The sequence below is a fragment of the Cervus elaphus genome, chromosome 30 (genome assembly GCF_910594005.1).
Source record: "Cervus elaphus chromosome 30, mCerEla1.1, whole genome shotgun sequence".
In the NCBI taxonomy this organism is placed as follows: Eukaryota; Metazoa; Chordata; class Mammalia; order Artiodactyla; family Cervidae; genus Cervus; species Cervus elaphus.
Window position 1 is genome coordinate 28,269,509 of NC_057844.1, and position 15,613 is coordinate 28,285,121.

The 15,613-nt window shown below is 42.2% G+C and overlaps 1 protein-coding gene across 7 annotated transcripts in view; it reads left to right on the forward strand.

The window, feature by feature from the left end:
- STARD13 (StAR related lipid transfer domain containing 13) overlaps positions 1-15,613 on the forward strand; it is a 220,364-nt gene that overhangs the window by 117,734 nt on the left and 87,017 nt on the right. Inside the window, exon 1 of one of the 7 annotated variants that reach the window (XM_043891738.1) lies at positions 6,929-8,089. The exons of the other annotated variants lie outside the window; for them this stretch is intronic. The gene's annotated coding sequence lies outside the window, so the exon portion shown is untranslated. Of the gene's footprint in view, positions 1-6,928; positions 8,090-15,613 lie in introns of those variants that run through there. 7 annotated transcript variants of the gene reach the window in all.

Here is a 15,613-nt window from a genome sequence, read left to right on the forward strand (position 1 = left end):
GTCGCTGCTTGCTTGTGTTCCGAAGGCACATGCACCCAAGCAACTCAGTATCCAAACCTGGAAGCTCAACATTTTCATTGCCATAAATAAAAGAAACTCAACCATAGAAGGCGGTATTTATTTTCTGCTTGAAATGGGGGTAGAAAAAAGGCAGACAGACTCCAGATACCTGTGGGCATGCTAGAGGGATAGTCTGTCACCTACAGCAAGTACAGGAACCAAATCCCACTCAATTAATTTTTTTTAATTATTGTATTTTTTTTTAATTGGAGGATAATTTCTTTACAATATTGTGCTGGTTTCTGCTGTATATCTACATGAATCAGCCATAGGCATACATATGTCCCCTTCCTCTTGAACCTCTGTCCCACTCCGTCCCATACCTCTAGGTTCTCACAGAGCCCTGGTTTGAATTCCCCGAGTCATAGAACAAATTTCCACTGGTTATCCATTTTACATATGGTAATTGATATGTTTCCATGCTAATCTCTCAATTCATCCCACCCTTGCCCACTGAGTCCACAAGTCTGTTCTCTATGTCCGCATCTCCACTGCTGCCCTGCAAATAGGCTGATCAGTACCATCTTTCTAGATTCCATATACATGTGTTAATATATGGTATTTGCTTTTCTCTTTCTGACTTACTTCATTCTGTATAATAGTCTCTAGGTTTATCTACCTCATTAGGACTGACTCAAATGTTCTTTTTTATGGCTGAGTAATATTCCATTGTATATATGTACCACAATTTCTTTATCCATTCATCCACTCAATTAATTTTTTATTTATATGAGTTTTGTGTTGTCACTCATTCATCCATCTGTTCTTCCATACTGTCCAGGGTTTAAAGTTATTGGGGAGGAACAGGAGGGACGGACCTGACAAATGACCCACCTAGAAAAGTACAGGTGTGTTTCTGACTCCATTCTGGAGCAGTGCAACTTCTTTGGTCTTGCTTCCCTGGTACCAGATTTTGACTAAAAAATCACTGGGATTCCATTGGGTAAAGCTAGTAGCTTTTACATTTGTTTATTTGAACATCTCTAAGACTGCTAAGTGAACAATATAAGTCTTTGGATAATGCATATAATATGATTCTATTTATGTAAAGATGATTATCTAATGGGTGTGCAGCATGGATGTATGTACATATATGTAGCAATGTGTGTGTATTTTACACATATAAAATATGTGTATATACATGTTGTGTGTGTGTGTACTCAGTCATGGCCGTCTCTTTGTGACCGCATGGTCTGTAGCCCTCCAGGTTCCTCTGTCCCTGAGATTTCCCAGGCAAGAATATTGGAGTGGGTTGCCATTTTCCTTCTCCAGGGGGTCTTCCGAACCCAGTGATTCAAACCCTCATCTCTTGCATCTCCTGCATTGACAGGTGGATTCTTTTACCACTGCACCACCTGGGAAGCCCATGTATATATTATATATACATAAAAATTATATGTATATATTACATATATATATATATATAAAGTTCAGAAAATAGACACTAAGCTGTTCGTAGTGATTAGCTCTAGGAAGGGAAATAGAATTAGGAGTTGTGGATTAAAAGGGGACTTTTGTTTAAAATTTTACAATGAGCATTATTTGATGTAATTAAAATATTTTAAAGAAAAATATCTGTAGGTTATATTTATCAGTTGTTAAAATTATTATAGTGTTTCATTTTACTTTGTGAAGATAATAAAAATTTATTAATAGTGAATGAATCTATATTCATAGCATAAAGCAAATAATGGGTAGTACATTTCTGATGTGTTTTTTCCTAGTTTCTTTTTGCCAAGAAATTGGTGGATTACTTAGAATTCAATATCTAAAGCAAATATGACCAAAAGAAGCATCTTTGTCCTGGGCTCTTTAGTCAAGCAAACTCTGAACTTTTGCTGGTATTCTTAAATGCCTTATGAGTTCCAAGCTCTGTACCATCTTTATTAGTGAAGAAAAATTATCAGATTGGTCCTGCACAACTCTTAGATTTTTTTTTTGCCAGATAATAGTAACCAAAGAACTTTTGAGGCAAAACAGGGTCAACTACTTTCCCCCAAAGTCACAACTGAGTCATATTGATAATCCAATGTAGGACCAAATTCTGTCAAATATATTGACTTTTATTAACAAGCAAACACACCCCTCCCAACATAAATCAATTCATGTAACCTGTGTACAAGTTTCAAGAAGTTCCAGCTCTTCTTCACTTTCATTTTAGATGCTTCAACCACAGCCTTACATAAAAGACTCAACAGAAGCTTGAGGCAAACACCCAGATTCCAAAAACAGATTGTCTCACCCTTATAGCCTGCATCAGGCAAGCAGAATCTTCTAGAAGTCATGGTTGTGGACATGAACTAAGATTGTCAAATTGATCATGCACAACTCTTAGGTCCTTTTTGGTAAACAAGGGCAGCCAAAGAAGCAAGTTTTGAATTAAAAAAGGATCAACTACTACTCTTTCCAAAATCTTACAACCAAATCATACTGATTACAGGTCTAGGCTTATTTAGGGCTTTAGACTGGGGCATTATTAACAGAGGTTCAGATCTAGGTCTTACTGGGTTTTTACACTGAAATACTTTGAACCAACATATATTTCTTGAACACTTTAATTCCACCAGGCATGCTAGTCAGTATAACAATTTTCACCAATTGAAACCCATTTTTGATTCTCAGAATGCTACTTGGAGATTGTTGATGTGGAGATGGTTACAAAGGAGGATTTGTAACAGCCAATTCTGAAGTTCAGGCTCCCTTGTCAGAAGGCCAGCTAGATTGTCTCAGACTCTGAATGCTTTATTTGATGCTGACAGCACCTGGGTTATAACTTAACCTAAACAACACACATGTATTATAGTACCAACCATATATGCTCAAGTGTTTTAAAGTACATTACGGATGAGTACTGCAATTAGCTCTTCTTACAGAGGGTTCTGTTACTTGAATTGCAATCAATCAGAATCAGCCTTTTAAGTGTAGCCATAATCACCTATATTTTTACTTTCTCCCTCTGGAGTGATAGATAACACCTGTTGAAAGCTTATACCATGCTCCATGCTCTTATACCAGCATTTTACACGTATTAACCCACTTAATCTTCACAGCACCCGTAAGAGTTGTGTTACTTTTATCCATTTAACAAGGTGAAATCTCAAGTCACTTGTCCATCCTCATGCTGCTTGTACCTGGCAATTTCAAGATTAAAACCCAAGCATTTGGGACATGAAGTAATTTTTTTCGCTGCATGAAAGACAGAACATACTCTAATTCATGAAGCCATATTGCCCTCACCAGATGCGAAATCCTACTCTTAATTTGCTTTGCACAAATTCTGCACACAAGGCAAATTGTCTACACGTTAAGTTGGAAGGGCTCTTCCATTGATGTGCTGTGTTCCTCTGTCACATCCCCATTTCCTCAGTGTGTTTTCCTCTCTACAGAGCTGATGAGAAATGTTTAATTGTCTGGCCTGGCACTGTGCGCCGAAGAAAACAACATCCCCAAGGAGTCATATCCATTACCTTTTGGACCAATGCCCTTCTAACAACACGCAGCAACCATAGACCCCCAGGGTTTGCTGTTGAAGTTCCACACCCCTCCTGTGAGGCTAGACTTTACTTTTCCTATGTGATCACTAAAGATGTCCTATTGTTGAAAGGAATTGATGATTGAAGTATTAGTCCCCAGCTTAAGAATTACAAAACTGAGGGCCAGCAGATCAGGCCTAATTATTATTGCTGTCCTTCCTACCTGAACTTGCACTGTACTTACACTTGGGCATGGAAATTACTTGTGATACGTAGATGACTTCTTATGCCTAGAATTTTGATAAAAATGGGAAGCTTCAGATGTCATGCCCTTTACAGTGCCACCTGGTTTGATCCTTAAAAGCATTTTTTTGTCCCAAACATGGACAGTGTTCCTTTTCAAGTACTGATTTACCTGGGACACATGGCTATTGGTCTTTTGACCATGAACATAGGCAGAGTTGGATTAGACAGGTTTCTGGCATCTTCCAGTTGATGGTTGTGGGCAGAACTCACACATACATGTGGCTAGGTCATACAGTGCCTAGGTTGACCTGGTTCCAGGGAAGACAGGTGCCAATCTGAAAGCAAAATCCAAATCCTGAATCCCACCCAGTGCTCATTCGACTCCTCAGTATTTTTCTTTCTTTGCCATAAATTCACTCCCTGCCTACAACTTGTCTTCTACACGTGCTCCTGACCACTGGCAGTCTGGTGCCTGTCACCAGTATCTGCCTCAGCTTCCCAGTGTGTGTGCTCAGCCGCTCGGTCACACCCAAATTTTTGTGACCCCATTGACTGTATGTAGCCCATCAGGCTCCTCCGTCCATGGGGATTCTCCAAGCTAGAATACTGGAGTGGGTTGCCATGCCCTCCTCCAGGGGATCTTCCCAATCCAGGGATCAAACCCAGGTCTCCCAGGGCAGGTGGATTCTTTACCATCTGAGCCACCAGGGAAGCCCAAGAATACTGGAGTGGGTTGCCTATTCCTTCTCCAGGGGAACTTCCCAATGCAGGAATCGAACCGGGGTCTCCTGCACTGCAGGTGATGCCTCATGTGTATTTCAGATGTCCGCATATAGAATTTCATTCTATGAAGGTACCTTAATATATTTGTAAGGTCCCTGTTGGTGGGTATTTAGGTAGTTTGCAGTCTTTGGTGATTACAAATAATACTGAAATGAAAACTTGGGGGTTTCTCTTTTGTACATATGCCTGCAAGTATCTCCAGAAAAAAAATTTCTCAAGGTAGTATTTTTTTATGGCCTCACTGTTCGACATTCAGGGACCTCATTTCTCCAGCCAGGGATCAAACCCATGCCCCCTGCACTGAGAGCATGGAGTCTTAACCACTGGACTTCCAGGGAAGTCCCTCAAGGTAGTATTTTCTTTGACTTATCTCCTTTGACTCTCTTGGCTATGCAGCTGCCTATAGAACCCTTCCTTTTTTACCCTCATCCTTCAAATTGAGTCTTTATGACCTGTTGCTTAAATTATTACAGTAGCCTCCTAAGTGTTTCAGTCTGCCTATTCTCTCCTTTATGCGTGTGTGCATGCTCTGTCGCTTCAGTTGTGTCTGACTCTTTGTGACTCTATGGACCGTAGCCCACCAGGCTCCTCTGTCCATGAGATTCTCTGGGCAAGAATACTGGACTGGGTTGCCATGCCCTCCTCCAGGGGATCTTCCCAACCCAGGGACTGAACCTGCATCTCCCACATTGAAGGCAGATTCTTTACTGCTGAACCACTGGAGAAGCCTCACTCTCTCCTTTATAATCAGCCCTAAATAGGGTTTCTTGATTTCACTGCTCAGATTATGTTATACTCATGCTCAAAGATCTCCAAAGGCTCATGACTGCTGGTTGAACTTAGTATAAACTCGCCATGCCCCATCCCAGCTATCAAGACCACACCACAGCATGGTTCCTCCTTGCCTTGGGAGTCTCATACCCCCGTGATTCTCCCATATGTTCCCTGTGCTTGAGCAGAACCAGATGGTTCAGTTTCCGTAGCTTGCTTTGTCCCTTTCTCTGTGCCTTTGAGCTCATTCTTTACTGCGGGAGACTTCTCCTCTTTCAAGTGTCCTCCCTCATCTCTGCCCATGCAGATCCTCCCCAAACTTGAATGCTACCACCCCAGTCATGTTTTCTGCTTCTCCCACCCGCCACTCCCCAAACGATCTCTCCCCCTTGAGCCCCAGCTGCACTCTCCCTCCCCCGCTGTTCTCATATCCTCTTTTGGATTGTAATCCTTCGCGTTGCCTGTGGTAAATCTGCTGCTGCAAGCATATATCTGCTGCAAGCCTCGTAGAATTCCTTGCATATCATAGAAGTGCAAAAGGATTCATTAGATTAAATCTTCACACTCTGTAAATTCTCTTACCCCAAATTGATCTAATCCTTCAGCTTGTGGGAAAGAGATCATACACCTGAAGCCATTATGAAAGTAGGTTAACTTTCCAGTGCATTTGGTCAAGAAGTCAAAAACACTCTGGCAGTGGAAGGCAGGCCGAGGAGGAGTAGGAACTCAACTCATCTGCCTTTCCTTGCCCCTGGAGGGGTCCACAGCTGCCCCTGACACAGCCCACACGGAGCAGAGTTCCTCTGGATTTGGAAAGCTTCTTGCCAGCCACAGCCAACAAGGACTTCCACCCCCTATTAGGAAGAATTTACTCTTAACAATCCATGTACTTTCATTAAAGCGATGTTTGTAAACATCCTGGTTCTTGACTCACACTCATGTCAGCAGATGGCATTCTGTTGGGAAGAAGTGAGGAAGGGGAGATGGTTAGGGGTGAGTGTAGAAGGCTAGATCGGATCAGGGGTCCACAAGCAAAGATCCTCTCTTTTGAGTGGCCCAGAAAGCTTCTTTCCCCACACAAACCTCGCATTTGACAGTCCTGGAAGGACACACGTGGAGTCTCAGCCTCGAAGAATCTGGTTTCCCAACTGCAAGCCTGGGTTTCTCCCTGTCATCTGCAATTCCTCGTTTACAGTAAGTGGCTCTTATCTAGTTCAGTTTCTCACTCATTTACATATTCAGTGAACACCAATTGTGTATGTCCCTGCTCTTAAGGGACTCAAAGACAGATGAGACGTGATGGTTCCCAGATTCTTTTGTGAAAATGCAGAAGGACAACTAAGGTTTCAGACTTACTACTCAACCCCATTCTGACCTGTACTTACCACATCTGCCCTCACTGTAGAGCTCAGATATTCAAAATCTGAGTTATTATTATCTTCAGCATGCACTTGGTACCCTGAATGTTATTCCCAGAATCTTTTTATCTTTACCTTTCCTTACCACAGGCAGTGGTATTTCGTTTGGTACCATCCTTTGCCAGATTCAATATTAATAGTATTTAATATTCTCTCTATTGTTGAAAAGAACAATACAAAAGTTGAAATAGTAACAACAGCATATTTTATCATCTTATTTTAATTTTGGAATCACCCGTCTGGTCTCTGGATCTTTACCCTGTGCCTTTTTTGTTTGGGGCCACTGTCCAAGAAACAGAACTGTGACTTGAATCCAGGTCTTCTGACTCTGGGTCCTGGTACCATCTTCAAATCCTTAGCCTTATTTTAGCAGCACTCACGAGGCTATTTGCAATAGACATTTAGCCTTTCTACCTAATAAGGTTTGATTACTGTTGACTGTGCAGAGTATGTAAACCTGAAAGTGCACCCTATGCCCTAGTGATTCCAGAGCAGACTGGTGTTACATGGTCAACACTACTTGGTAGAGCAGTCTTCTGTCTCTCTTGAACCTGAAATGCATCCCATCCCTTCTCTTGACTCACCAAGTTCATCAGTAGCATGAGTACCAGCAGACCCTGTCTCTCAGGGGCTGCAGTGTCATCTAAGTGTGAATGATGACCTCTGTTTTAGGGTAGAAAAGTGCAGGCACACCAATCTGATACTCTTTTATTTGGATTTTTTTTTCCATTTTCTCCTTGGAATCAGTTTTCATAATTTTAACATGTTAAAAAATATCATGTGCATACATGTGTGTGTGTGTGTGTGTGTGTGTGTGTGTGAGTCACAGGCATCTTCTTTTGAGACTCACTAGGCTTGGAAAAACCTAAGCCTGGTGAGAATGCTTCCCCCGGCCCTGTGAAGTTTCAGGTCAGCTAACCGTGGGGTTTGTTATGTAACCTACACGCCAAGCACTGGCACGAGGGGACCTCAGGCAAGGATCGCCCCTCTTGGTTTGTGACAGACGGGCAGCTTTCTCCTCTAATATGTGCCATAGCTACAGAGCCAGATTGGAAGGAGAGGATTTATAGGAAATCCAGCTGTGAGTTTTCGGGGTTTTTTTTTTTCCTCTTAGAGCTGGAGGCGGGGCCAAAACCAACCTCAAACCAGGCATACCATTGATCAGGCTAGAATGATGTGGAACACAGTCTCACAGACAACAGCTAAGCACAGGGGAAATATTAGCTGGCAGAGATAACGAAGAGGAAACACTCAGTGACAGACGCACCATCTGTCAGTTTCAGAGAAGCGATTTTCAAGAAGGCAGAAAATGAAGAAGAGAGTGGTTTTGTTTCAAAGGTACAGCACAGCCTTAAGGACGTTTTAAACAAAGTGAGCCTGTATTTCATAGAAGAGGTCCTGGCGGTGGGTAAGACAGCAGTTACTTCCTAGCTGTACTGGGAGTTTTTGTTATTGATACAGAAAGTTTTCTTTGTAGTATACTTGATATCTAGAAGGACAGTCTTTTAACAAGAACTTGATTTAAAATGGAAATCAGTGTCTCGTTTTGATTATTCACTTTAAAGACATTGGAAAGTTACAGGAAGATATTTATTTACTCTATTTAACCTCAGAGAATTGCTTTTATCTCAGATAGAGATATTGATATCAGAACTGTCTTATTTTTTTGAACTATGGGCTAAATTACCGGAATCTTTCCTCAAAGGTAATTTAGTGAGAAAGTACCATCTCTCAGATTTAAGAGGTTGACAGAAAATGCTGTCTATTGGATCTTTACTTCCCTGGGATCAGTTGCATTAATAGCCATAACTGTGATCTAAACTTCTACGTGCCTTTCCTAATAGCATTATTGTGTTGATGTAGTTTTTAAAGGAGGCTGCTTCTTAATCTTCTTTATAAGCTGCTAGGTAAAACAATCCTGCTGTGTGTGTTTAATACATTTTCAAAGGTGTTAGTTTTAGAACAAAGTTGGACTTGTGCTGTGTTTGTTACTGTATGTTATATCTAAGTAGTCTGCATTTGATGTCACATGTCATATGTTTTGTTACGCTGAGATTTGTCTAGTTCCGAACAGGTCTAAAGCAGCGCTTTGGAATCATAAGCTTATATGAGCAATAGCAAGAAGTTTTGAGTCGGATCACAGGAGCCCCTGTATTAGAAAAAGGCAGTTCTCTTACAATTCACACAGGCAAAAGGGGCTCATTTTGCCTCAGCGTTAGCCAACTGTCTAGTCCAAACCAGAAGTGGAAGCACTGGCTGTAAACTCGCAAAACCACTCAGTGTTATGGCCCAATATGGATGTCAGAACTTTGTAGCATGTGTGGGAACATGGCTGCAGTCCAGCGTCTGGAATCATTTATCTTCTGGGAGAGTCCAGAAGACAACAGCTTCATGCATTTTACAGAAATCCTAGCTGATTGATTTCATTTACATAGGGCAAGCATAGTGACTGATGGTGGGGCGACCACAAGTGGGGGAGAAGTATTGATCTATTTCTGCTTTTCCTGACATCCTGATCTCATTAGTGTCCCGGCACCTTTGAATGAGATTGTGCCATTACGAGCAACCATATGGTTTCTACAGGGCCCTTTCCACCCGTTTCATAATAAATGCCACATTGATGTCTTTTCTCATTGCGGGGAGTCAGAAACTGAAAGTTGAACATTTGTCTTACTGTCTTTTCAGAAGTTTAACCTATTTCCTATTAGATTTGAGGAGTGAGAGAAAGAAAATACCAGTAGACACAGTTCTCCTTAGGCTCATCGCAGCTTAGGCAGTGAGATTTTAGAGATGTGTGCAAGATGGTCTTTCTGAAATTCTGGAACATACTCTTCGGGATGCATAGACTTGTATCTGTGTGTGAGGATGTCAGCTTTGCCAGCCAGTATTTTCTGGAGAGCTAAGTTCACATGTGCTGACATATGCTGACTTGTGACAGGGTAGCATCCAGATCTTTTTCTAACTTGTGAAATAATATTTGCCAGTTTCTAACAATACCCATGTCAGACTGGGTGAAGACATTTTGAATTTATTGCAAGGACTAAGGTAACAGTCAGAAGTCTTGGATTTCAGCCACTACCCTTATGCTGCCTACTTTGATGACCTTAAGGAAGATAGCTAACCTTTTAAGAAATCTGTTTCACTGCTTTAAAATATAGTGAATATTTCTAGCCATCTCTGATTTCCAGAGACACTTCAAATGTCAGCAAGATGATAATAATGTGTCTTGCTCTGTTACTTTTTAGGATATATGTCATTTATGAAGTAGCCTCTGTTTCCTTAGACTGGAAAAGCTGAAAAATTCTGGGTCACTGGAAAGAAGATTCTGTAATTTTACACAGTAGTACTTTTGTTTGCAACAGCTACTCTTGAAGATAGTTGTACTGATCTTTTTTCTTTATGTGGAATTATCCTTTGATTTTCTCGTTACAGTTTCTGGCATTGTGAAATACCAGGCATTCTCCCAAACAGGTTGAAGTTGTAGAAGTTGGGTTAAGATTGGTGCAATGCTGCTTTGGTCTAGTATGGTTAAATATATATAATTTTTAAAATTCCTAATACAAAAAAATAAATGATAGTGCAAACTAGGTTATCTAATATTTTCTAACATATATATACCCTGGTGGCTTAGACGGTAAAGTGTCTGCCTATAATGCGGGAGACCTGGGTTCAGTCCCTGGGTTGGGAAAATCTCCTGGAGAAGGAAATGGCAACCCACTCCAGTATTCTTGCCTGGAAAATCCCATGGACAGAGGAGCCTGGTGGGCTACAGTCCATGAGGTCGCAAAGAGTCGGACACAACTGAGCAACTTCACTTTCACTTTCACATATATATATATATACACACACACATGCACACATATATATATGCATATAAATAGTGGCTCAGATGGTAAAGAATCTGCCTGCAATGCAGGAGACCCAGGTTTGATCCCTGGGTCAGGAAGATCCCCTGGAAAAGGGAATGGCTACCCATTCCAGTATTCTTGCCTAGAGAATTCCGTGGGCAGAGGAGCCTGGCAGGCTACAGCCCATGGGGTCACAAAGAGTTGAATACACTTGGCAACTAAACAACAACATATAAAATATTAAAAGATAGGAACCCTTAGTATGTTTTCATTTTAAGCCATTTTATTTGAAGTGATAAACATGAGAGCAAGTTAGGATAGTGCAAAGGGCATCAGAACTCAAACCTGCCAATCTCAGCTGCCAATACCACCACACTCCATACAAAACCATCCTTCTGGGCACTCTTCTTATAAGTGCTGGTGATCAAATAATGTCTGTGGAATGAACGAACAAGTCAATCTTTTGGTATCTTTCTGAAGATATTATCTTGTTCATGGTATACTATCATCACACATTCTTCAGGATGGAGTCTGAGTACCCATCTGTGGGTACTCATTACAGTGTTAAATGACTATGAAGAAAACTATGTAAATTGTGGAAGCCTTTTATAATCCCTCATTTAATCTCCTTTTACATGGAATAACTGGCAGAAGTAAATCCATTTTATCATAATAGTTTCTGCAAGTTATATCAGGATAAACCACAGGAATACAGGAAATAATCTCCTCTCAAATCAGGGCCCTGTAGTCAGTTGAACCCTGAACTGACTTAGAAGTTTTACAGCTTCAGTGATAAATTGATCGGGGGCCTCACTGCTGAGATCTACTGTCCATCACTCACCTCTTTGTTCAAGAGGAAGGGTTTTATTTTTTCACTTCTTGGGATAATCCTTGAAATGGACCCCCACTCATGATGCCCTTCCCTGAAGCTCTTGGTAAAGAGGCCGGATCAAAGAACTGCTGGTGGGCAGGACATTTCCCCAGCAGGCCTGGCTGCTTTGTCTTAAAAGGGCAGAAAAGTGTGTGCCTTCTTTAAAGACATTTCTAAATGGTCTTGTTGGGCATACTGCCCACCAAGTAACGCAAGTCCCTGCTTCAGAGCACTCCCTGTGTAAACAGTGAAGGAATGCCAACTTCAAAAAATGAATACAAACCCAGTTGATAAGCAGGCGAATAAATCCCCACATGGGCCACAACCGAGTCTAGGAGTAAATGTCAGAGCGTCAGGTCAGGGGTGGAGGGAACAGGGAAAGTGGAGCCCTGGGGGGGTCATCCTAGAGGAAATCTGAGTCTTCATGATCAAGAAAGCTCCCTGAAGTGGCCTGCTTCTTAGTTAAGCTGTGAGAGTGAGGAGAAGCACCTTCCCAGGGTAGTTTGGCCTGGTAGTCTACAAGCTGCCATGGTAGTTTGCACCTTGGTGGCGGCTTTCACACATCAGGTGAAGGTGGTCAGTTTTGTAGCCTGAGCCGGACCAGGCTGGTTGTCTGAGCTAGAGGAGCATGAGAGAGCCAGCTGCTGAAATCCCCAGCCCAGGGAGCTCTGACAAAATACCAAGGAAGGGCGTGAGTGCAGCCAGCGAGCCAGAGGGGAGGGAGTTCAAGGCGGTAGTGCCCTTCCCTTTCAGCCTCTGCACAGGAGGGAGGCCCGTTACTCTACCTGCAGTCTGCAAAAGGCAGCCGGACCCTGTCTGAATTGTTGCTTGTGGGTCTAGAATTTAAGCTCACTCTACTGCCTCAGAGAAGATTATGCTCTAAAAGCTTCTTGGAATTACTGGTTCTGTACTTGCTGCAAGAGAACAATGATTTAGAACAATCTCCTGAGAACCACTGTTCTTTCCACATGTGCTTATTATCCTGCACACTGGACTGTTTGTACCGGGCCTGACCAGGGAGCTGCTATACACATTATGAGCAGGTCTGGGGAGGAGAAACCCAGCACGCACACGAGATACCCTTGAATTAACCATAAATTATTCCATGAAAAGAACCCTTATGTAACATGGAGGCATTCTGTCTGCTCTTCTTTGAGTCTTGCAAGTACTTGAATAAAACCACAAGATGGTTAAACAACAATAGTGGGTGCTCAGTTTAAATAAAAGCAGTTTACTTGCAGTGGAGTGTCGAACTCCAAACTGACTTCTCCGTGCCAGGCATTACCTCAGAGAGAAATAAGATATGTGTAGCTTTAGAGTTTACTACCGAAGTCTCCAACTCCATGTTGGTTTAAGCTATAATTTTATTTTTCTTTTCAGTCACCCTGATATTCACTGATTTGGTGTTGGTATATTACTTCTGTAAAGAATCTAAATGCCTGTCTTACTTCATTTCCCTTGTCTCGAGATCCATAGCTAGTAACATTGCATATTGCATTTCAGCAAACATCTATTGATCATTGACTAAGTGTGAGGAGCTTGGAGAAGCAGACAGACCTGTGACGCCTGCTCAGGGATGTTATAGTCCCGTCTTTGGGGCAAATATGGACACAGTTCAAGGGAGAATGACTTTTATACTAATTAGAAGCATAAGGAGATACACTATGGAGCACACATTTAAATCAGCTGGAAGAATCGGAGAGCTCCATGGACTATATGACATTTGAGCACAGCCTGGAAACACCAAGAGATGTTAATTTAGGGCAAGATAGAAAACAGACGTTCAGAGATAACAGAATATATGTCAAAAGACATGAAGACTTTATTTTTAATATTTATCTTTACTTTTTAAGTATTTATGTTTATCTGGCTGCGCTAGGTCTTTGCTGCGGCACATGAACTGTGTGGCATGTGGGATCTAGTTCTCTGACCAGGGATCAAACCCAGGGCCCCTGCACTGGGAGTGCTGAGTCTTAGCCACTGGACCTTCAGGGAGGTCCCAAAACATGAAGACTTTAAAGTGATGTATGTGTTCGAGAATAGACACAGGGTCCCCCAGAGTGGTCAGCATGACTAGACTTCAGGGGGTATGAGGAGACAGCTACATCAGAAAACGGGCCTGAAAAGGCAGTTGGGGTTAGAGCTTTGAAGGCTTTTAGATACTGTTTCCTCAGTCACACGTGGTTATTGAGAATTTATGAGGAGGCTGATTTTTAGTGCAAGTGTTTGTTGCTCAGTCGTGTCTAAGTCTCTGTGACCCCATGAACTGTAGCCCGCCAGGTTCCTCTATCCATGGAATTTTCCAGACAAGAACACTGGGGTGGGTTGCCATTTTCTTCTCCAGGGGATCTTCCTGACCCAAGGATCAAACTGGGGTCTCCTGCATTGCAGGCAGATTCTTTACTAGGTGATTTTTAACTTGTAATTTGGGAGGAATGTTCTGGTAAAAGGGTAGATTGGAGAGGAAGCAATGATACCATATATAGGTACATCCATAGCCCATATCCCTCCATTCCATCAACAAATATTATTTAGGGATCTGTTGTGCGTCAGGCCCAATTTTAGGCTATGGAGATACATCAGTGAGCAAAATGGCAGAACAATATTTCCTGCCCTTGTGGAGCTTATGTTCTAATGGAGAAGACATACAGGGAACAACATAAATGTATATTTTAGTGGCAATTGATAAGGAAAATGAGTACAACAGGGCAAGATGGTATGAATGTGAGCAAGAGGGATTAAGTTTTGTGAAAAGGTGGCTGGGGAAAGTCTCTTTGAAGAAGGGACTCAAATGAAGATGCCAAGGAAGGAGAGTGGAAGAGAGCATCTGTGGATTCTGAGGCAAGAGCATGTCCAATGAGGATTGAGAAAAGGCTAAGGCTCTGGTGCAGGTGAGTCTGGGGTGCTCACGAGATGACTGTCTAGATGAGCCAGTCCTGGACAGAAGAAGGAGGAGAAAAAAGGGAGATATTTCAACAAAAGCATCCCTCCGTGACTGGTGGGTTTGGTTATAAGGAAAAGGTCAAAGAGGACTTGGGAGAGGGGGAGTGTGGGTTTACACCGAATGACTCAGATCCAAGTATTTGGTGTTAAGACAGTTTTGTAGGGTGGTCTGGATGACCTCATCAAAGGAAGAAGTGAAATCAGCCATGAGTCAGTAAGTAGTATGGGATGAGGGCTGGGAACTGGTAATCAGCTGCACAGTTTGATCTAGCTGCTGAGAGGAATAGGAAAAGAACTCTACAGCATGTGAATAAAGGACAGATGAACAGTGTTTTTAGCTTACCTGTGGCTTGTTTATCTGTTCAGCAAACACATATTAGCACTTATGGTGTGACTAGCGCTGTACTGAATGCTGAACATGTGGAAGAGGAGTGTGCCTACTGACAGAGAGGACAGAACATTTCTAAATATACAGAATGTGTTCCCTTATTAGATTGGAGAGGGCTTCCCTGGTAGCTCAGTTGGTAAAGAATCTGCCTGCAGTGCAGAAGACCCAGGTTCCATCTCTGGGTCGGGAAGATCCCCTGGAGAAGGAAAAAGCAACCCACTCCAGTATTCTTGCCTGGGAAATCCCATACAGCAGAGCCTGGCAGGCTACAGTCCATGGGGTCTCAAGAGTCAGACATGACTTAGCTACTAAACCACCATTAGATTGGAGAGAATGAGATAATGTAATATTTAACTTCTCACAATAAGCCCACTCACAATACAGACAGCTTTTACTGGGTTGATTCTTAAGAGGTCCATATTAAAACAAAAACAAAAAATGTACTCTTCCTTCTTGTATAGAGTTGATTCAATTAGAACCAAATAGTTGTAATTTTCAACAATTGTGTGTTGTGTGTGCACTCAGCCATGTCTGATTCTTTGCAACCCCATAGACTTTTAACCCTCCAGGCTCCTCTGTCCATGAAATTCTCCATGCAAGAACACTGGAGTGGGTTGCCATTTCCTCCTCCAGGTGATCTTTTTGACCCAGGGATCGAACCTGCATCTCTTGTGACTCCTGCCTTGACAGGCAGATTCTATACCAGCTGTGCCACCTGGGAAGACCTGCTTAAATCTGTCTGTAAAACTGAGTTTCCAATCAGCATGCTTTGAGGTGCATCTCGTGGATATGGGTGTGCTCTAAATGGGTCT